The sequence below is a fragment of the Macaca mulatta genome, chromosome 6 (assembly GCF_049350105.2).
Source record: "Macaca mulatta isolate MMU2019108-1 chromosome 6, T2T-MMU8v2.0, whole genome shotgun sequence".
NCBI lineage: Eukaryota > Metazoa > Chordata > Mammalia > Primates > Cercopithecidae > Macaca > Macaca mulatta.
Window position 1 is genome coordinate 98,763,382 of NC_133411.1, and position 24,581 is coordinate 98,787,962.

General features: G+C 34.2%; 1 long non-coding RNA gene across 2 annotated transcripts in view; it reads left to right on the top strand.

Annotated features, from left to right (window-relative positions):
* Nucleotides 1-24,581, top strand: part of LOC144341324 (uncharacterized) — an 86,906-nt gene that overhangs the window by 53,705 nt on the left and 8,620 nt on the right. The window contains exons 3-4 of one of the 2 annotated variants that reach the window (XR_013418184.1): nucleotides 14,072-14,231; nucleotides 14,730-14,847. This is a non-coding gene — a long non-coding RNA (uncharacterized LOC144341324). The remainder of the gene's footprint in view (nucleotides 1-14,071; nucleotides 14,232-14,729; nucleotides 14,848-24,581) is intronic. The other variant, XR_013418185.1, reaches the window with a different exon arrangement.

Consider the following 24,581-nt stretch of genomic DNA (forward strand, 5'->3'; position numbering starts at 1 on the left):
TAAAAAGTGAGTCTGCTGGCTCTCCTCTTTTTCCTTTCTATAATAATCTTGACTCCAGATATTCCAAAAGTCAATAATCTTGAATCTAAAAGATGCAAGATAACAAAATCACTACGTAGAAGTCAAGCCACGAAGAATAAGCGTGAGACTGTTGTGTGAGGGAACAATATATATTTATATATTCTATTAATTTCTACAAGCTTCTGGTATTATATTAAGCCATAGGACCTTGAGTTTATGTATTATAGCAGCTAGCATTCTTATTGTTATTATTATTGAAAATGATACCTTAGGTTATAACAAAAAGCCTAAAATAGGTTGTATTGTTTTAGCAGTCAGGTGGCAGATGACAAGGAAATTAACATCAGAAGAAACACTTTCTTCTGAAGCCCTACACTAAACTTATTGAATGAGATACTTCTATTGTGCTATGCCATAGGGATTCCATAGTTTATCTATTATGGCAGCACACATTACCTTAACTAACACTGTGAGAAATTGGCTGAGTGAATAAATTACTAGGTAAATAGAACAATACATTTCTGAGTTTGTATTGCTCACTTATAAAAATAAATAGAAATCACTGTGTGTATGAGCAACAGTAAATAAGTATCCTTGGCACAGATTCCAAGAACATCAACTGGATGAACGCTGGAATCATGAAGTGTTATTGGCATACCAACGAATGCAAGAAATGCTGAATAGAGGCAACCACAAACACAAACAGATTACCTTCATCTTTCACGTAGTGTTCATTATGATTTGCAAACACTAAAATATAAAGTCACTCTTCTGTACCTTCTGAACACTATGTAACCTGTAGATAGTGACAAGGAAGTATGAAAAACAATCCAAATCCTGAGGCAAAGTAATCTAAACTGTAACCACTGACTCAGGTGATGTGGTTCCCTTCTCCCTCCCATCAGGAATCAGGATTGCAGAGGGTGAGGGGGCTTCGGTGTTTATTTTCACTATAGGATGAGGGACTGCAGGTGATGTCTTGGAGAAGGTAATAATCTGGATATAGAAGACACAAGTGTTCCCTGGAAGCACTCTTACTCCATCCTAAGAGAGGAATTGATTTTTGCCTTTCCACATCTCTACTTGATGGGATATGCTGGTATTTTACTCCAGTTAATTTTGCTTTCTTTCTTCTAAGATAAGTGTATATTAAGACAGTGAGTCTCATGTAGAGTTGTTTCTTCCTTCTCAAAATTCAAAGTTTAGCCATATAGTTAATCATGATATAATGACTCCCAGTGTTAAGTAAAGATGAGAGTCATGGAATGCAAAGGCAACTTTGATACTTGTTTAGAACACTAAAAATACTTCATGTATTTCTGAAGAAAAATAAGAATTAAATTTTTAGTACCCAGAAACAGCGGTATAATTCTATCTCTTCTCATCAGAGTTCTGTTCCCCAAGTCTGGAAGATACTATCACTACCATTTCACTAGAAGTCCCAAAGAGATTTAATTTTTAATTTTCAACTGAATTTAACCATTGAAAGCACCGTAATAGGAGATTAATGACTGATGAAATAGCGCTATTAGTAGCATATCATAAATATATTTTGAAAGTGAGCCTCCGTAACAAAAATATTTTCTTTATAGGAAATATAAATTTCACAATTCAAAACTTCCTTATACATGGAAATACATCACTCCCTAAACTATGTGTAACTTGAGGGCAAAGACAAAATTTGTGTAGATTTGAGGAATTTTTTTAAAGGGTGAACATATTCTTATCCACATATTTTGTTCTTATATATAACTAGTTCAAATCGCCTTCTCATCTACAAAATTCGTATAAATTCATGTATGTAATTCTATACCTTTGCTGTATCTCAAATACTTTTGTTAATCCAGTATGTCCTCTGTAGGAATTCCTATGGTTTTTATTCTTGAGGCAAGTGATACATTTCTGTGACGTTGAGTGGTGGTATATGATATAAGGAACCCCATGAGATTAATTTGGGGCCTGTGTAAATACAACAAGAATGTTGAGAGGTTTAGAAAGAAAATGTAGGCTGGGTGCGGTGGCTCACGCCTGTAATCCCAACACTTTAGGAGGCTGAGGCTGGCGGATCACGAGGTCAGGAGATCAAGACCATCCTGGATAACACAGTGAAACTCATCTCTACTAAAAATATAAAAAATTAGCCAGACGTGATGGCAGGCGCCTGTAGTCCCAGCTACTCAGGAGGCTGAGGAAGGATAATCACTTGAACCTGGGAGGCAAGAGGTTGCAGTGAGCTGAGATCGTGCCATTGCGGTCCAGCCTGGGCGACAGAGCAAGACTCCATCTGAAAAAAAACAAGTAAATATACACCTCTTTAAAAAATAGTGTGTGTATAGAGATTGTGTGTGTCAAAGGAGGGTGTTGTAACATCTGTTCAACTGAGACACTTTGTAGTTATAAACATCTTAGAAAGTTATTTATGACAATAGAAATCTTAAAATCTATATTCTTATTAAAAGCTATTTCCTACATACCTCGAAAATGGCCACCAGATACTGAAAACCCATTATAAATGTTTGACTATTATCTATAAATATTCAAAGGTTAAATAATTATGAAGCTATTACTTTAGATATTTAAAGTGGATCTGTATATGAAAGAATTGCCTAATATTCAATGAATATATAAAATTAAGTAGGTAAACATTCCATTGAAAGTCAGTAGGAAATGCTGAAAATATGTTTTCATAGAAATCATATCTGTAAAACTAATATGATTTAGGGTAATTTCTCAGCTGTGTCATTTAAAAAAATGTAATATTTCATTGGCTTCATGCAATTGAAGTTTTATTTCTTGTCCATGTAACAGTAAAATGTAATGTTCCTGGCTGGTTTGTGGCATTTTCTCTTAAGATAATTCAGGCAATTTGACTCCTTTAGCCTTGTGGCTTTGCCATTCCCTACAGGCCAGCTGTTATGTGCAGAAAGAGAGGATGCAGAAGATGTATTTGCTTCACAACCATCTTCAAGCACATCATTTCTGTTAACATTGCTTTGGCAAGAACATAAACACAGGCCTACCTAGATGAAAAGTGTTTTGGTAATAGACTCCCTGAGTGGAAGCTGCTCCTCAGCAACAACTTTATATTTTGTGAGTGGGCCATCTCTGTCACATTATCAATAGAAAACGAGAAATTCTCACAAAATGCAAGAAATTATGCAGAATCAAAAAAGATAGAAGGTAGACATAATCAGACTGGAGGGCAGAAACAAAGTTCAAAACCTGCATAGAAGAGGACTTCTATAAGAGGAAGCAGGATGTATAAAGGCAATCAGTCCATGTATAAAAGAGGGGTGAGAACTGGGATGGTAGGTAATGTGAACTGGTGACGACTAGAGTAATGATAGCCAAGCAGTTCAACACTCAGGGCTGGGCCCTGGGAAGGCCAATAAGAGCCAGGATGAAGTCGGAGTGCTCTCGCCCAGAAACCTTCTCACCAGATTGCCAACAATTACTGAAAGCGGTATATCTTAAATGGACACAATTGTCACACATAGGATAGCAGGAAATCTGAAGTAAAGGTCAACTCTAAAACAAACAGCATCATTTTAAAAAAATCCATCCAGCTTATGAAATACACAGAGACACAAGTTTAACAAACAGAAGAACCAAACCTAAAGAAATAAAGTTAGTGTGATAAGACTTCTTAAAGTCTTATATTTATGTCAGTATAAAATACTTATATAATAAATCCCCAGAGAACTATAACAGTACAAGTAATTGTTAATTTTATTTATCAACTTGACTGAGCCAAGGGATACTCAGATATTTTGGCCAAACATTATGCTGGGTATGTCTGTGAGGGTGTTTCTGGATGAGCTTAACATTCGAATCAGTAGACTTAGTACCGCAGATTGCTGTCCAAAATGTGGATGGCCCAAACAGATGAAGGCCTGAATAATACAAAAACACCAAATATCTAATCCCTCGACAAGTAAGGGAGAACTTCCATCTGACTGCTTTGAGCTGGGACATTGTTTTTTTTTCCTGCTTCTGCTCAACATGAAACATCAGTTCTTCCTGAGTTTTCAGCCTTTCTAGCTTTCAGACTGTGGCTCTCCTGGCTCTCCTGGCTCTAGAGACTTTGGACTCAGACTGGAACTACACCATCAGCTTTTGGGGGTCTCCAGCTTGATGACTACAGGTCTGTGACCTCTTGATACCCATGATCATGTGAACCAATTTATTATAATTAATTTCTCTCTCTCTCTCTTTCTCTTTCTCTCTCTCTACACACACACACACACACACACACACACACACACACACACACACACACACATTTTATTGCTTACGTTTTTCTGGAGAACCCTAACTAATACAATACATAACACACACATGGAATCAACCAGTTATTTTATAAATTAGAGTTTGGATTGTGACATAATGCCAACAGATGTGAACAGAAATAGGCACTGTGGAGAAACTGGGATCTTCAAACTAAAGTATTATCCCACCTCAAAATGAAAAGGAACTCAGAGTAGGGAGAAATCCCAAACTTATACTGATCACAAGAAGGCACATATACATACTAAAAACAATAACATTGGAGAGTTGGGAAAATAGGATCAGAAAAGACTTATAAGGCACTATGTTAACAAAAATCAAGATGGTGCAAAAATATTCATCAGAAAATAAAAATAAAGGCCATATCACAAATATAAATAAAGATACATATTTCATATTTATAAAAGTTAAAATTCACCAAGGAACGTTGGTTTTCTCCTGCCTTCAGACTCAAAATGAAGCATTAGTTCTTCTCAGGTCTTGAGCCTTCCAGCTTTCAGACTGGAAAATACGCTATCGGCTCACCTGGCTGGCAGAACTCTGGACTCAGACTAGAATTATATCGTCAACTTTTTGGGGTCTCTTTATAAAAGTTAAAATTCACCAGGAATATATGAAAATAAATAAACTTTAATATGCTTACAACGCCTTTAAAACATACAATTTAGGCTTGACAGAATTACAAAGAGAGATGAAAAATAAACAATGAAATTGGACATACACTCAGAAATGGACAGTTTGAGTAGAAAAAAGTAAGTACATGCAGTATTTAAATAGGACAATTAACAAGCTAAAGTTAGTAAAGAGTACTTTACTCCATATATATATAAATGGCAAAACCTGCAATTACTTTTGTACCAACCTAATATATAAATATATATTTGTGTGTATATATATTTAGATGTATTAATAAAATATTTCACAAATATCTTGAAATTTCACACATTTGGGCTTCTATGGACTACAAAGAAAATGTTGATAAATTCTAAAAATTAGCATTTAACCCATTATATTTAATTAATACATGTGCAAAATTAGTAATTAGCAAAAATTGTATATTACTGCCCCACAAATGTTTTCGTGTTAAAAACAATGTAGCTAATTTGTGAATTATATGGAAAATCGAAACTAAAATTACAAACTACTGGGAAACAACTGACAATTGAGAATATCATTAATTGAAATCTGTGATGTGTGGTCAAATTGAGACTTAAAGAAAATATGTAATTTCAGAAATATTTAAAAACTAAGAATTTCTTTCAAATGAACTAAGAGTTTATTAACAATGCTAGAAAAACTCAAAAGTAAGAAATAAATTAGAAGTACATAAAAGAAAAAACAGAATACACATTAGAATTTATTAATAAAACAAGAAGATGGTTCCCCTAAAAGACCACTGAACAGGATAAACCTTTGGAAAGTCTGACCAAATGATCTGTGGAAAACAGGGATGTATAAGTATAGTTTCAGATATTTCAAAAAGTGTAAGGTTAATACAGACAGCTTTCTATAAATTTATTTCAACATATGGTTAAAATGAATTATTTTCTAGGAAACCTGAAATCACCAATTCAGTACACCAATACAAATTCCAAATAGGCCAACAGTTATAGCCAACAATAGATAGAAGACAGGGATATATCCTTATCAACAACACCAAGCCCAATGGCTTAGTTCTAGCAAAATGTCAATGAATAAATAATTTTCTGTTAAGTACATTTTCTAGAACAGAGAATAAATAAGAGAGAGAAATAGAGAAGGAGAGAGACCTAGATAGGAGAGGTTATTCTGCAAATTTTCTGAAACTATCATAATAGTAATTTAAAAGTTGGGTGAGAAAAATACTTAAAGAAAGTTAATTTTATATGAAGACAGATGTGAAAATCCTTAACACAACATTATCTAGTAAAATAGTGTTATTAAAATTATACTCTTGTTTATTAAAAGAATCATACATTATGACCATTATCATAGCATGATCTCAGTTTAGTATCGGAAAATTTATTAATATAATTACTCATATGAATGGATTAAAGAACAATTATGATCACCTTAATAAATCTTACAAAGAAGTTGATAAAACTCAATACTTATTCTTTATTTTTTAAAAAAACTCCTAACTAGTGATAAAAATAAAATTTTCTTGACTTAAAAGCTATTCACCAGAAATGTTCAGCATGTGTCATTTTAATTAAAATACATTACAAGCATTACCATTAAATTCAGGAACAAGATAGGGCTGCCCACTTCAAAACTACCATTCAGGATTGAACTAAGGGCTTACCTCACCAGCAAGAGAAGTTAAAGAAATAAGAGGTACAATATTTAAAATAATGTAACTTTCATCATTACAGATAATAAAATTATCTACTTGGAAGATCCAAGAAAATCATCTAAGAAATTTCAAATTAATAGGAAATTAAGGCTAACATAAAAACAACGAATATGAGCTACAGTCAAAATGTGATTTAAAAAAACTTACATTCACAATACCCTGGTTTGTCTTTGTCTAGTTTTTTACTCATCTATCTTTTTCAATAATTTACAAGTAATAATAAAATATGTATTTCTCAGATTTTGGGTTTTTGGGTGGTAACAGGAATTGTATGTACATATGAATTGATTAGGCAATAATGGCCAGTATTAATGTGTTTTTTACACTCTCCTGAATAAAAACAAAAAAATACAATTACTGTTATTTTGGGGAAAATAAGAACTATACTGATAATGGTGCTTTAGAAATCTCAGATGTTCTGTTTTTATTTATCTGTTCTTAAACTTGAAAAAATAAGAAAAAATTCATTGCTATACTATCTCATTTCAACACAATATAATTTATCTTTATTCCAAATATTGCAATTTTCAGTTGCCTCTTAAAAAATATTATGTGACAGACATAACTAATTTGTATTTATTCTTATGTTTATATTAAACAATGGACATATATTAATTTTAACATAGGATATTCTGGTAATTTCTAGGAACATCTTATTATGTGTAATTCACAAACATAACTCTAAAGTTTTAAATGTAAAACAAAGCCTTGCCCTAGAAAATAAGCACTGATTAAAGTCACAGTGTGCTCTTTTGTAGTGGTGTTTTTAATAAAATATTATCAGTGGTAAAATGTAAATAAAAAAGCAAATTGCTTCATTCATCATGTATTTTAAGCAGTTAAAATGAATGAACTCTCCTTTGAGAAAACATCTGACTAAGCAAAATAATGGTTATGAGTTTGGGAAAATGTTTAATGAACTTACTGGTTAAAATGCAGTTGTTATTTTAGAGCCCATTATTGTGTGTTTTAAATTAATTGAAGCTTCTTTGCTGAAAGACTTTATTTTTTCTTTTTTTACTTAATATGCTAAAATAAGTGACCTTAGTAACTCATGTGGATGCCAAGAAGTTACCAGGTTGGGAAGGCTGGTTGACATAACAATGTGTAGCTAGAAGAGTGTGTATCCAGGAATCTTTATATGTATTTATCTGATATCAGTTCAAAGGCAAAGTGGTCGATGATCAGACACAAATGTGCTTTAAGGAGCTCATATTGTAAACACTCTGGCTGGTATTCTCTTTCTTTGTGTTCTGTAACACACCTATTTATTATAGATTGGAGGTTGAAATATTTCTGTCTATATATTGAAATATTTTAAACAATATATGTAACCATTTGCTTAAGGCAATGAGAGAAAGTATTTACTTTAAAAATGCAGCTTTATTCTTTTTTTTTTTTTTTTTTTTTTTTTTGAGACGGAGTCTCGCTCTGTCGCCCAGGTTGGAGTGCAGTGGCCAGATCTCAGCTCACCGCAAGCTCCACCTCTCAGGTTTACGCCATTCTCCTGCCTCAGCCTCCCGAGTAGCTGGGACTACAGGCGCCCGCCACCTCGCCCGGCTAGTTTTTTGTACTTTTTAGTAGAGACGGGGTTTCACCGTGTTAGCCAGGATGGTCTTGATCTCCTGACCTCGTGATCCGCCCGTCTCGGCCTCCCAAAGTGCTGGGATTACAGGCTTGAGCCACTGCGCCCGGCCTTGCAGCTTTATTCTTAATTACCAAAACTTGGAAGCAACCAAGGAGTCCCTCAGTAAGAGAATAGATACATAAACGGGATCTAGGCACATCCAGACAATGGAATATTATTCAACACTAAAAAGAAATGAGCTATTAAGCCATGAAAAGACATGGAGGAAACTTAAATGCATATTATTAAATTTAAAAAGTGAATCTAAAAAGGTTATGTACTGTATGATTCCAAATACATGATATTCTGGAAAAGACAAAACCATGAAGGCAGTAAAAAAATATCAGTAGTTGCCAGAGGTTAGTGGAGAGTGATGGATGAACAGGAGGAGCACAGAGGCGTTTTAAGACAGTGAAACTACTCTGTATGATACTCTCACGGTAGATACATGTTATTATAGATTTGTCCAAACCCATGGAAGGTACAACACCACGAGTGAAACCTAATGTAAACTATGGACTATGGGTGATAATGAAGTGTCAGTGTGGCTTCATCATCATTTGTAACAAATGTGCCACTCTGATGGGAGATATTGATAATAAGGGAGGTTATGCATGTGTGGGGAAGGGAGTGTATGGAAAATCTCTATTTTCCACTTTATTTTGTTGGGAACATATAATCTATTACTAAATGAGTTAATGATGACAAGTCAATCTGCGTACCATGGAGAATACTATGTTCCTGCACATGGTAGACATTTAGTAAATATAATGTAATGTTTAATTAAGCTAAAGAATAAGTAAAATGAGAGCTTAGACTAAGGAAAGATGAAGTCATTTTGGCAGGGATAATCTTAAAAAGAAATGACAACAACAACAGATCACAGCCAGAGACATTTTGAATGAGTTCCTTCATATTAGAATGGGTTTGGGAGTCAGGGCATTTGTCATCTGAACATGAATTATTCTACCTTTTCATTTATAAGGTCTATATGTATATTTACTTTATAGCTTTATGGTGAGGAATAAACAAGGGGGTACATGGATATTATTCAAATGAATATAACTGAAGTAGTACTTAGACAAAACTTAACTCACAGTATCAAGATTTCTGAAGCATGAACTTGACATTCCATTGTATTCCACATCCTATGGGACCAGTGCATTATCTGATGCATAGTTACAAACTAGTTAGCATGTGTTGAATGAATAACAAGGAAAATATGGTGACAAGAAAGTACATGCTGGATAAGAGTGATTTTCTAAGCCACATTGTGAGGAATTGTGGTCAGAATCTTTTGTTTGTTCGTTTGTTTTACTTTTACACAACAGCCTGCATGGTGGCTCACACCTGCAATTCCAACACTCTGGGAGGCCAAGGTTGGCGGATCATCTGAGCCCAGGGTTTTGAGAGAGATGATATGGTGAATCTTAAAGGTCCAAAATAAATAAATGGAAACTGGTATTGATACCTACTGTGTGTCTTTACAGTTTAAAATATGTGGTAAAAAAATTGTGTATATTAATCAAAAGTGTGTTTGATATTTTGACTGATGAAATTGGGCATTTAATATTTGGCAGCCATTATTACATATCCTATAATGTTCAAGAATTAATTCATTCATTCATTCAATGACATTTCTTGAGTGTCTATAATGAGCTAAGTATCAGAACAAAGCATAAAGACAATGGCCTGTTTTCATGACGCTTATATCCTAAAACAAAAAAGTGATAATTATATTGATAATTCTGATTTCATATTTCCTTGATCTATCAGATATCTGATAGCGACATCAAAATTATATGATAGTATATTCAATTATCTTTTTAAAAAGCATACTTTAAGAATACTTTTATGTGGCTCACGCCTGTAATTCCTTTGGGATTTACAACTTTGGGAGGCCAAAACAGGCGGATCATGAGGTCAGGAGTTCAGGACCAGCCTGGCCAAATAGTGAAATCCAGTCTCTACTAAAAATACAAAAATTAGCCTGGCATGATGGTGTGCACCTGTAGTCCCAACTACTTGGGAGGCTGAGGCAGGAGGATTGCTTGAACTGGGGAGACGGAGGTTGTGATGAGCTGAGACTGCACCGCTGCACTCCAGCCTAGGCAAAAGAGTGAGACTCCATCTCAAAAAAAAAAAAAAAAAAAATTAAATTAAATTTGCATACAGTAAAATTAACTATTTTTAGCATACAGTTCTATAAATTTAGGCAAATGCATAGAATTATATAACCATAACCACTACCATAATCAAGATATAAAACAGTTTAATGAACCCCAAAAGTCCCTTGTGAAAACAAACTGTTGATAAAGCTTTGAAAATTTATAAAGAAAATAGAAATTTAACCAAGAGTAAACCAATTAACTCACAAATTGTAAAAGTATAATTGAGCTCCATTAAGTGTAGTCTTAAGGAATATTTAACCTCAAGAAACAGAAATCAGTGCAAAGTAATTTAAGTTAAAACAAAGAAAAAACACAGGATACAGTCTTTGTTAGTGAAGACAGCAGTGTCTTTCATAAATGAAATGCAATATCAGTACTCACGGGAACTTTCTATTTGTTAGTCCACTACTCACTTGATCTTCCTTTTGTGATCAGCATAATTGTTTATCTTTGTAGTTCTCTGAGCAACTGTCCACTTGGTAGTGATGGCTGTTCCAAAAAGGCATCCTCAAGCCACGAGTCCCTGTAATCTTACAGAATCTGTACTCACATGGAATAAACATATGCCGAATTCAGGTCCCAAATTCCAATAAAAAGAATATATGTGGCCAGGGAAGCAAATCAGGTTGCATACAGAATTACACATCTTAGGACCCATAGGTGGGATTGGCAACCTCTTGCTTCCTTGCAAAAGTAGTAATAAGTGTAGTCGAAGTAGAAATTATAATAGTAACAACAACAGTAATTCGAAAATACCAAGGTGGAGAGCATACTTTATTTTAAAGGGATGTCTAGAGTATAGCTATTATTAAAGTGAACTAAGATGATATCTCAGACAAAGGAGGAACTCTCAGATCTAGGAAAAGTGAGAGTCTCTATTAAGGTAATACTAAAATAACTAAGTGAGAAAAAAAAGTTGTAGTAATAGTGATCAGTGCTAAAATTAACACAGCCAATGTTTAGAATCTGGGTTATTGAACAAGGGATATTCTAAAAACATATTCCCTGAAGATTATTTGGAGATATATATTTGAATAATATTAATACAAATACTCATATTATAGTCGTATGTTTGTGTATGTACTCTAAAGTATAAACTCATACTTTATATCCATACACACACACACACACACACACACACACACAACCACAGAGAGAGAGAGAGAGAGAGAGAAGTCTGAAAATCCAATCTCAGGTACATATTATTATTATTACAGAAAAATAAACAAATCAGTACAAAAACTAGGCTAAATTTTCTATTTCAATGAAATAGATTTGAAGCATTTTCACAATAACCATGTGTGCTGACAATGAGTAGTAGAAGAAAATGAGAAGTGTTTTCTTATGAACACTTTATACCTTTGGTTTCTGTATTTAAAATAAAATAATTTCCTTCTTATGTTAGATGTTAATTATGACCTTTGACTCTAGATACTAGTGTATAATACTACTAGGCTTCATAATGTCTCTGCTTCTAATTTATCTAAATATTTTGAGCCTATATTTTTATATTTTCAAAACTTAATATGAAATTAACACATCTGATTTCTGAGTAATATATGATGCTAAATCGCTTGTTACTAAAATCTTATATATAAATAGGATCAAAAATGCAAACAAACAAAGAGAAGCATCACTCTACAAACAACTATACTTGACAGGTGTTTGTTTGAGTTTTGTTGTTATTAATAAGCTTTTAAGAGCATTTTTTTTGGGTAAAATTGTATACTCTTCTACCTTCTGTCTCATTTCCAACATTACAAAAAATTGTTTGTATTATTTCAATTAAAATAATATTTTGGAATTACCATATGGTCCAGCAATCGAATCCTATGTGTATACCCAAGAGAATCAAAAACATATGTTCACACCAAAATGTACGTGAATGTTCATATCAACATTATTCATAATAGCCAAAAATTAGAAACAACAGAAAATTCTATCAACAGATGAAAGGACAAATATAATTTATTACATTCATGAAATGGGATTTTATGCAACATAAAAAGGAACAAAGTACTGATATACTATATGCTGCAACATGGATGAACCTTGAAAATACCGTGCTTAATGAAAGAAGCCAAATGCAAAAGGTCACATACTACCTTTCATTTACATGAAATATCATTCATTTACATGAAATATCCAGAATAGGCAAATACATAGAGAAAGAAAATAAGTAAACTGTTGCCAGAGAATGGAGGAAGGGAATGGAGAGTAGCTGATAATGAGTAAGGGTTTTATTTTTAGGGTTACAAAAAAAAAAAATCCTTCAGCTAGAGGTGATGGTTATATAACATTGTGAATATACTGAAACCACAAATTGTACATTTTTAAATGGTGAATTTTATGGTAAGTAATTTATATATCAGCTAAAATATCTAAACACAGTAATATTGGGATTAGGTTTTATTTTTTAATTTGACTGTATTTTGGAGTAAAGTTTGCAATATTTTTCAACTTTGGAGGTTTCTCAAACTTAGGAGATAAATTTTATCACTTATAACATTATCAATTCTTTGCAGTTATTTCTTGAGTAGTCTTTATTATGGCCTTGAAGCAAGTGCTCATGGTGTTTCCCCTAAGTATACCTTTTTTTTTTTTTTTTTTGAGACTGAGTTTCACTCTTGTTGCCCAAGCTGGAGTGCAGTGGCACAATCTCGGCTCACTACAACCTTCGCCTCCTGGGTTCAAGCGATTCTCCTACCTCAGCCTCCCAAGTAGCTGGGACTATAGGCGCAAGCCACCATGCCCAGCTAATTTTTGTATTTTCAGTAGACGAGGTTTTACCATGGTGGCCAGGCTGGTCTCAATCTCCTGACCTCGTGATCCCCCACCTCTGCCTCCTAAAGTGCTGGGATTACAGGTATAAGCCACTGCACCTGGCCCCCTAAATTGACTTTCCAACAGTAGCAAAAGATGTTGATCATGAGCATCTCATATGCCTACTCCCCAAACATGTGAAAATATTAAACATTATCTGAATTTACAAGTGAAAAATGTAAATTACTGGAATGTTGCACCAAGAAAAGAAAATACAATAAAAGATTGTTACAAGTACAGATTTAGGAATACAGAAATTAGGTGAAGTTACAATAAAAATGTTCCTTCCTAAGTTTATTATCTTACTATTGATCATATTTGTATTTTGTAAAAAGCAAGCATATTTAATTGCAGAAGTCTAACATGACACTTTCCAAAATTGTACAAATTTATCCTTAGAGCCCATTACGAATGGGGTACTGATAAAATGTAATGAAATAAGTCCATGTCACAAATCAGATAAATTACTTCCTGTACAATTTTTCATAATATTTCACCTACGAATATCTATTCACAAGCATCCTGGATTTCAAAGGACATTAGTATACTGCAAAGTGACAAAACAGTCAAAAGAGGGAAATTCTAAAAGACCTACATTTTTAACTTAAAGCTGGTAATTAAATAGTAGGATAATGTAAAATAATATAAACCAAGATAGAGTATAAGTATCAATTTGAAATTCCATTTTCTTAGAAATTATTCATCATTTCATAGAAATACATGTGTCTAAAGAATGTTCACAAGTTTCTGTTTTCCAGACAAAATGTATCTTATCCCATTCCTGTGCAAATCATGCATACCAACCAGGTTTGTCTTTTAGCGAGAGTCTAAAAACTCAAACATATCTAAAAGCCATGAAACAGACGGCCTGGAAACTGCATGGAATGATGAGGACCGCAGTGAACTCTGAAGTGCATACTCATGTGAAACGAACAAGTGCTATTCGGAAGAAGCAGATTGTGTTAATGTGGGTATCCAAGCCTAGAATCATGAAATTCTATTTTTAAGAGAAAACTTACAATGTGAATTTTCATGTTTCATCATTAAAATGCTTTATTAAAACACTAAACATGGCCACAAAGCTTTATGGATAAAACAGACAATATCTGGATATTTTGCATGAATCATAAAACAAGAAAAAGGAGTAAGGAGTTGGCACCATATGAATCATTATAAAAAAGGAGAAAGTAAAATGATTAAGTAAAAGGGAGAAAGTGCAAAAATTTATGGTGTAAAACTGAGAAAATATCTCTGTAATATATGTGCCTACTGTTTTTAAATAAAACTTAAGTTTTTGTATTAAATTATTTTTAATGATTATAATATCTGTTATAGTATTTCAAAAGATATTTTAAATGGTTTGCTATTAAACTTGATTATTTAAACACTAGGAAAAAAACTTAATGTTCTGTTGTATGTTACAAGTCTGAAGGTGATTTTAATACCCCACATCTTTATGTTTCAGCCGGCAGCCAGCAGTTGAAATTGACATGTGAGAGTTCTTCTAAGTCCCAGATGCTAGCTGCCAACTGCCTTTTTGTTCTTGTTTCCTTGGAAACGGAGGTTGGTTTCATGAAAACAAGGTAAGTACAACTTTTACAGCAGAGAAGTGGAACGCTCCTTTGTCAGTTTCAGCTTGCTGGCTGAGACCTGTAAGTACAGCCTTCCAGAATAGACTGAAGTTGGAAGCCAGTTGAGGCACATCAGAGTTTATGGCAAAACATCAGTACATATGTTCTTCCTATTTAAATTTAATGTGGGAAAATGATCCAATAAAAGATTAAAGTGATGAAAATTAACACAACAAAACTTTATCAAGTCAAAAACACTTGGAGCCTAAAGTGAAAAACATGATATAGCACATTTAATAATGAGATGCTTTTAAGTCTTCAATAATCTCAAATATACTCTTTCTGAGCAATTATCTGGGTCAGTTGTTCTCAGATATGACATACTTCTCAGCGGCAAGAATGGCTCACCCTGCATGACTCTGGGGAGAGATAAGGAAAAAAATAAGAAGTGAAATGAGGCATTCTCCCCCAGCAATGTTTTGCAAAAGTTCTTCAGGTGATTCTGATTGGTCTCAATTCCTCTTCTTTTAAAAAATCACTGACCTGATCTAATCAGCCAATTTTAGGGAAAAGGACACCAAGGCACAGAAAGATAAAGTTAGTCAGCAAACTTGAAGTCCAGCTAATGGTGAGTCAGGCAGAGAATCTAGCTCTGTTTCTGCTTCAAAGGTTTTCCTTTTTATACAATGATACAGATGGTTCCCCTTGTAATTATTTCAAAATTCACTTGGTCATGTTATTTTTCTTTAGCATCATCAACTGAATGTAAAGAAGTGTAATCATGGTATCTGTAATACCATATATACCTTATGTATCATAAGATAATGATACATATAATTATGTATCATAAGATACAAGTATTTCAACAGTTATTCTGGATTTCAACAGTCACCCTTTTTTAACACCATAGTTAATTTGTCCATGCTATATACATAATGAGCTGGAAAATACAGCAAAATTAGGAGAGAGCATATCTTACTTTTTTAAGTTTTAACTTAATCAGTGGTGGTAATTTTGCTTGACTTCAGTTTCATCCACAGAATTTATTTAGGAAAAAAAATTCACCTTCTAAGAGTTGAACCATATTGTGTGAAGATTCTTTGTATCCCTGAAGTGAATTGCTGGCCAAAACAAAGGCTGTAAAAGCCCATGGCTACATCTGTTACCTGTTTAGGTGTCTTTAAAACATATTTACATTTAAAAAATTGAAATTCCCTTTCCTCTCTTGGTCATCACTTGGTAAATTGTCAGTATGGTCTGATCTTTTAATAAAAACTGTCTCTTTAAAATCATGATAAAACCCAGAACTAAAAAGCTAATTTCTATTTCAGTGAATCAAAGAACAGCGATTAAACACAAGGTTCCTTCAATGATGTTCTATCACAGCCTTCATGTTTCCCATCACACTACATATGGTCCAATTGTTTACAGATTACAAAAAAAATCCCTGCTCAGATGTTAAAACAAGATGTTTTCTTCACTTTCAAATGGCAGGCTGACTGCCAATTTTTACAATTAGTTATTCTGTGCAAAGAAAAAAAAAAGAAGTTTAATTATCACAATTTCTCATGTTTGGACATTACTCTGTGATGGGTGATCAACCTGAGAACTGACAGAAATGAACTCCGGTTCATGACATGGGTGGAAGGCTCTTGGGAAGACAGCTTTTTGTAAGAGAGAAAATAGCAAAATAGAAAGGGGAAAGAATCTTCGCCAGAAATAGGTATCGAAACATCAAGGCAAACCAGCCACCTGCCAGTGATGCTGTTTCCCTATGGCACCGTCTGGCAGGCAGCATTTCACAGTGTTAAACAATAGTGCTGTGTACACCATGAGTGCACCTATCAATGGGTCACTGACTCTCTAAAAAGACTTGCTGATGGAGGTAGACTGATTATAGGAGAGCAATAAACTGGTGGTAGAAAGCCTCCTGTTCAGATGCCAGATCCCTGATATTGCATGAGCTCAAAACTGGCATTCTCATTTTTTAAAGGAATTATTTGCATCTGCATTAAATTATGATAGAATTGTTAACAGAAAGTTGAAGAAAATAGATTAATGAACTATATACTTAGAATTCCATGCCCCTACCCACACACACACATCAGTATCCACTCTCCCTCAAGCCTCAAGCATGCAAGCCCCCAAGCTGTGCATATGATAGTCAATTTAGAAATTACTCTTGGATAAATAGTACATCCAGAATGATAACCAGTGACCACAGACAGAGGACCATTGCTGGTGGAGTTAAATCATTTTACTTCATTTTGATTGCCTTCTAATAGAGTTATATATTAAGAATCAGAGTTTTAAGAATTATTTGGGACAGTGATAATAAATATTAATTTCAGGATGAGTTGGGCTAATGCAGTGCCCAGCAGAGCTTTTTTTTTCTTTTTCCATCCTGTCTCTTTTTGTAGGTGGAAGTAGCTGGATGCCAGTTTTCTGAGATTTGTCCAAACATGGATGACTCGCGTGTTACTAAAGGGTTATGCTGTGTCAAATGTTTTCGTTTCGTTTATTAGTTAAGACATGTAATTCAAAACTCTTTGGCCACCTCTAGGCGTATGTACCTCATTAAGATTATGTAAAAACTATTAATAGTTTCACAGTTGAAAACATAAGTATGTGCCTATTTGGAGAGGAGGGGGCATTCAAATGACAATGAACAGGAACAGAGTAACAGAAACTGCAATCCCTGGCCTACCTCTAGGTCGGTTCCCAAGAGTAACATTGTTACTCACCCCAATTCTATTTAGAATTTAGTGCTATTCATCTATATCCTGATTTAATCATTGTTAAAACAATTAATTTTGCTCTCATTAGGAAAAAATAAATAATTTACCTAAAACCTATCTCTTTTCCTCTTGTACATTGAAGGTTTGTTATAATTTTCCATTCTACTAATAATTCTCATTTTAAAGCATTTGAATTGATGTTAATTGCATAAGGAATACAGTAATATTTCCTCCTAATAAAAATCTAAAATGTTGCAAATAAGGCTGTTACCCCTTTGATTCTTATTTTCATCTACACAAACAATTGAATATTTGTAAGGCTGTGATACAATAATCACAAATAAGTGATACAATAATCACTTTGGCCTCCCAAAGTGCTGGGATTATAGGCTTGAGCCATCTCGTCTGGCCAACATTTACTTTTAACATGTTACTGAAACTACTATTCAGGTTGAGTATGTACATAATGGAAGCTGACTCAAAATTTAACTACTCCTATAGGAAAAAAAACTATGCATTTTCATATTGTTGTCCATCCATTCATTTATTCATTCATTAAGTTGTTTATGTATTAATGCAAAGCCAGATATTATGAATACTCAGATGATTAAGAACCATATATTACTCTCAAGAATCCACTGTGAAGTGAAAAGATCAATGGTCAATCACAAACATCAATTCCCAAGCCAATATTAAGTCATTAGATCAATAGTAGCCAATAATAGGACCAAGCCTCCTTCCCTTTGGACTCCTATCCAGCTGTTGCCTCTGTCAGCAATGCAGCTTCCTAATTTATTTGGTATACAAGCTTTTCTAGAGTTTTCTTTACGTTTCTAAGGCCTCTGCCACCACTTTTTAAAATTTAGTTTATTAATTGTTACTACTTAAGTTAATCTTTGTTGTAGGAGACATATTTTCTCAAAAAGATCTAGAAAGAGGTAAGTTTCATTAACGGAGACATTTTCTTCTTAAAAAGTTGCCGGAAACCGTTTTCTCATGCTTCTAAAAATAATTATTTTAGGAATAAGGTGGAGCCGGGCGCGGTGGCTCAAGCCTGTAATCCCAGCACTTTGGGAGGCTGAGACGGGCGGATCACGAGGTCAGGAGATCGAGACCATCCTGGCTAACATGGTGAAACCCCGTCTCTACTAAAAAATACAAAAAACTAGCCGGGCGAGGTGGCGGGCGCCTGTAGTCCCAGCTACTCTGGAGGTTGAGGCAGGAGAATGGCGTGAACCCGGGAGGCGGAGCTTGCAGTGAGCTGAGATCCGGCCACTGCACTCCAGCCCGGGCAACAGAGCGAGACTCTGTCTCAAAAAAAAAAAGAAAAAAAAAAAAAAAAAAAAGAATAAGGTGGTATTCCAATAAAGGTCTTAATTAACATAAACTTAATAAAATTTGACCCAACGAGGGTTTACTTAATGTAGGCTTCATTAGAAATGTCTTTTATTCTAAAATATTAAACCTAATCAACCCAAGCAAAATTACTCAGCATGCTGAGTATGATACTGAATGTAGTTCTGTACAGTGTTTTCTTTAAATTTGAAAGGTCAATCCAGACTATCAAACCATGACCAGCAATTACCCATTACAGGATTGTCAATAATTTTAACTTTGAAAAGAGTAGGCAGAAAATAGGAGTTCATAATTCTTTGCTGAATGAGTGAGTGGGAGCTGGAACAGGACTCAGGCAACCTAGTATAATTGCAACTAGTTTGTATTCCCTGGCCCGAGTTACCTCATCTGCAGAGTGAGATACTTGGATACCATTCGATTGTAACATATTTTATATGTATTAGGTTGGTGCAAAAGTAATTGCAATTTTTGGCCTTACTTCCGTGGGCAAAAACCACAATTACTTTTGCACCAATCTAAATACTTTCTATATACTGGTGAAGACAGAAATTCAATGATTCAAAAATATAATAGGAATGTTTTTCCCCTCCAAGTACTTTCAGTTTAGAAAAATGGCCAGAATTTCTGTCTGTGATAGTTCTAATATTGAAAAAGTAAAGGTAATATAAACCATAACAAACAGCAAAAGTATATTTTATGTGATTATTTTGCTCATTTATTCCCCAATAATACATGACTATTTCCTGTGTGACACGCACCCCACCAAGTGCTTAGTATGTAATATAAAAATATAGACATACCTCATTTCATTGCACTTTATTTTATTGTACTTTGTATTATGTTTTTTACAAATTGAAGGTTTATAGAAATTATAGAAATTCTGCTTCTAGCAAGTCTATCACTGCTCTTTTTCTAATAGCATGTCCTCACTTTGTGTCTCTGTGTCACATTTGGTAATTCCCACAGTACTTCAAACTTTTTATTATTAATATATCTGTTATAGTTAACTGTCATCAGTGATCTTTCATGTTGTTTTGTAATTGTATTGTATTGTAATTGTACTGGGGCACCCGAACTGTGCCAGCAGGACATATAAGATGGCAAACTTACACAGTAAATGTTCTGTGTATTCTGACTGCTCCAATTGGACATTCCCATCTCTCTCCATCTCCTTAGACCTCCCGATTACCTAAGACACAATATTATGGAAATTAGGTTAACTAATAACCCTACAATGAGCTCTAAACATTCAAATGGAAGGAAGAATCTCATCTCTCTCACTTTAAAGCAAAAGCTATAAATTATTAAGCTTAGTGAGGAGGGCATATCAAAAACCAATATAGGCCGAAAGCTAGGTCCCTTGTGCCAACCAATCAATTGGTGAATGCAAAGGAAAATGTATTGAAGAAAACTAAAAGTGCTCCTCCAGCAAGCACACAAATGACAAGAAAGTGAAAAACTCCTATTGCTGATGTGAAGAAAGTTTGAATGGTCTAGATAGAAGGTCTAACAAGCCAGATTTCCTTAATCCAAAGCCTAATCCAGAATAAGACTCTAACTCTCTTCAGTTCCATGAATGCTGAAAGAAAGAGATGAGGAAGCTGACGAAGAAAAATTTGAAGCTAGCAGAGGTTGGTTCATGAGGCTTAAAGAAAGAAGCCATCTCCAAAACATGAAAGTGCAAGGTGAAGAAGCAAGTGCTGATACAGAAACTGCAGCAACCTATCCAGAACATCCAGTTAAAATCTTTGATGAATGTACCTACATTAAACAATAGATTTTCTATGTAGACAAAAGAGCCTTCAATTAGAAGATAATGCCATCAAGAACTTTCACTAATAAAGAGAGGTCAATGCCTGGCCTCAAAGCTTCAAAGAACAGGCTGACTCTCTCATAGGTGAAAGGGACTTGCCTCGTCTCATCAGACTTTGGACCATGGACTTTTGAGTCAATGCTGAAATGAGTTAAGACTTGGGGGACTGTTGAGAAGGGATGATTGTATTTTGCAACATGAGAAGGACATGAGATTTGGGAGGGGCCAGGATTAAAATGATATGATTTGGATTTGTGTCCCTGCCCAAATCTCATGTAGAATTGTAATCTCCAGTGTTAGAGAAGGGGCCTGGTGAGAGGTAATTGGATCATGGGAGAGGATTGCTCCCTTGCTGTTCTTGTGATATTGAGTGAGTTCTCAGGAGATCTGGTTGATTAAAAGTGTGTAGCACCTCCCCATATGCTCTCTTCCTCCTGCTCCAGCCATGTAGGACATGCTTGCTTTCCCCTCACCCTAAGCCTTGATTCTAAGTTTCGTGAGGCCTCCCCAGCCATGCTTCATGTACAGCTTGTGGAACCATGCACCAATTAAACCTCTTTTATTTATAAATTACCCAGTCTCAGGTAGTTCTTTATAGCAGTGCAAGAATGGACTAATACAATAATTCTATAACTACAGTTCTTTGTGAATTGGGATTTATTCTCTTCATTTTTTTTTTAAACTGAAACAAATGCAGAAATAAGTCAGGAACTTCTGCTACCAGCCATGATTGAAAAACAGGAATGAGATTTACCCTCCTACCTTAAATAACTAGAAATCTGAGCAAAATATATAAAACAGTGCTTTTCAGGCAATGGACAACAGACTGCTGACTGCAGAGATTCCTGAAAAAAGGAAAGTAAATGATTAAGAACATTGAAATTATTTCTAGTAGAAGATCTTTTGTTTCAAAGCTAAATCAGTAAAATATCTAAAAACAGCTCATATTTCTTTTCCTAAACATAAATGTCACATGATAAGCAAACAAAACTTACAGTGTAGTGTTTATTGCATAATATTTTCAAAATGCCACATATTACTTTTTCTATTGCATACATTTTTGTGATTCTATTATGTGAGACTCTGCCAAGCCAATCTAGTTGGCATTTAATGACTCAGCCTGACTTATATAAGTACTAGTAGAATGTTTACCTTTAAATTTTAACTGCATGGATGTGCATATGTTTGAATTAAGGAATAAAGAATGGAAGAAAAAGAGAGGAAAGAGAAAGAGGATTGCTGAAGAAGAAAGATTATTTTTTGAAGGTCAGAGGCAAAATTCTCAAGAGAGAGAATATTTAGAAGTACATTAAATATATCCATAAATGTAGCCAAGTAAGCTTCTTGGAGAGCTCTGAATTATCTTTGCAACACAATTAATTCATTAAAGATATTCAATAATTTTTCTATATACTTTTCTCTTAAGGCTATAATAACCATTAAAATGTTGAAGAAAAACTATACAAAAGAAATTCAACTCAAACTAAAAGAATTGGAAACTAGTTGGTGTAGTACAAAGGGATTATGGACAGAAGTAGTATGGAAAATTAGTAGGAAAGAAAAAGAAGAACCCCCATTCTGGTCCTAGAAAGCAAGAATGTGGGGTTTAAAGTTTATTCTCTGAGTCAGTCATCTCCAAAAAATGAGTTGTTTTCTATTTGCAAATGATGAACCATTGAGGAAACAATCGTAAAAACAAGTTTTTAACATTTATTTTCCTCAATATAACAATCATATGATAAACAAATAAAACTTTGTATTAACTGCACATACCCAGTAGCTACACATATATAATTTAGAGAGAATTATACATCTGGATGCATGTTTAATATATATGTGTGTGTGTGTGTGTATATATATATATATATATTTCCCCCAAACTGGAATTGAATGATCAAAAATTATCAAGACCATAGTCCTAAGCAAAGAAGGAAGGGGCAACTGAAACTTCTTGAGCAAAGGGATAACAGGATCAAAGCAATGATTTAGGAAAACTCTTCCATTTTTCGTTTGTGGAGTTGTTCCCAGTTTCACTACTTTAGGCAATTAGAATGATTCAATCTTTAGAAGTCTCATCCTCTTTTGCCACAGCCAGGCTGTCACAGCCTTTCTTGCCTCTATTGGTGCAAAAGGAAGAGGCTGTCCTGAGTGGTCATTTGGGAAAATTTTAAAGGGTAATAATTTGAAATGTTATTTTATAAGAACAAAATATGAAGAGCAGACATTTTCATCCTTTATGCAGCATTGATATTCAGGCTCTGAGAACTGCAAAGGATAATCAGGCATTTGTTTGTGGAATAACTACCAAAATACATTGTGTGCTTTATTCTAGGTAGGAGAGGAAGCTGGCAGTGTTCCTTAGCTTCTGAGAATGCTGTCTAAAGGCATGGCATGGAAGGAATTTACTTAGCTTTCTGTTTTGGAGGGGATTTCAGCCTGCTTCAGTTGACTATAATGTGTAAACTACTCTCAGTATAATAGCTGTGTGTGTGTGTGTGTGTGTGTGTATGTGTGTGTGTGTTTCTAAGTGAATTAAAGTTACTTTGCCAGAGTGAGGAGGGCCTGGTATTTAATCTTAACAATTAGGAGGCTTGAGAAAATACTTAAATATCAAGGAATGATCATGCTAAACGTATAGTAAATTTGCATATTAATGCTGCTAAAAGACAATGAACACAAATACAAAGACTGTAAATCAAATATATCCTTCATCTTTCAGATGCTGACTCGAGTTAAGACATAGAATTTTAAGAATGCGTGATGGAATTAAAAGCTAAAAAATGTATATTTCGGTTTATAAACATTTCTATTACTTGAAAAAATATGTAAGGCTAGGCATAGTGGCTCACGCCTATAATTCCAGCACTTTAGGAGGACAAGGCAGAAAGATTGTTTGAGCCCAGGAGTTGAAGACTAGCCTGGGCAACATAGGAGACCCCATCTCTAACAAAGAAAATAATGATAATTACCTGGGTATGGTGGTGTATACCTGTGATCCTAGCCACTGAGGAGGCTGAGGTGGGGGAATCTCTCGAGCCCCAGAAATTGAGGTTGCACTGAGCCATGATCATGCCACTGGAATACAACCTGGGCAACAGAGTGATACCTTGTTTTGAAAAAAATTATTTTTTGAAATTTCCTTTTAAAAATTAAGAATTTTAGAATTTGTATATAAAACAAGTGCTGTGAAAATAGTGATCATATATTTTGGAAATATGGTTCTAAATCTGTGGATTTGTGCTGGCCAATATAGTAACCACCGGACATAGGTAGCTAATTACATTTCCAGATAAATTAATCAACAAAAAGAGCCTACGTTTAATAAAATTAAAAATGTAGTTCTTCAGTAATGCTTGCCACATTTCACGTGTGGCCAGGTGCTACTGTTTGGACAGTTATATCATACCTTAGTATTAGTATAGACTAACATTAATTTCTAAACTAAATGTGAAAATAATTTGGGAACTTGTGATAATAAAATACTTGATATTATTGTCTACGTTTACATTTGTGTATGGTTTCCATAAACAAGAACTATTTCAATAATAAAAAAGACTACTAAAGTTCTTTTTATTGTAGGAATGCTGAAATGAAACCATTTTATAGTTTTACATACCAGAGTGGTGCTGTAGATAGTAACAAATTATTATCATCCATTTGATTAATTCATAATGCATGCCACTTAAAATAATGGGATTGCTACAATGGTCTGTTATCATTCTTTCAATTAAACATGGAAATAATACATTTCACAAGCATCAAAATTAATATTCATTTGGCATTCTATCAAATTACCTCATAATCATTGTGAATTTCTCAATTAGAACTATAAACCCTTG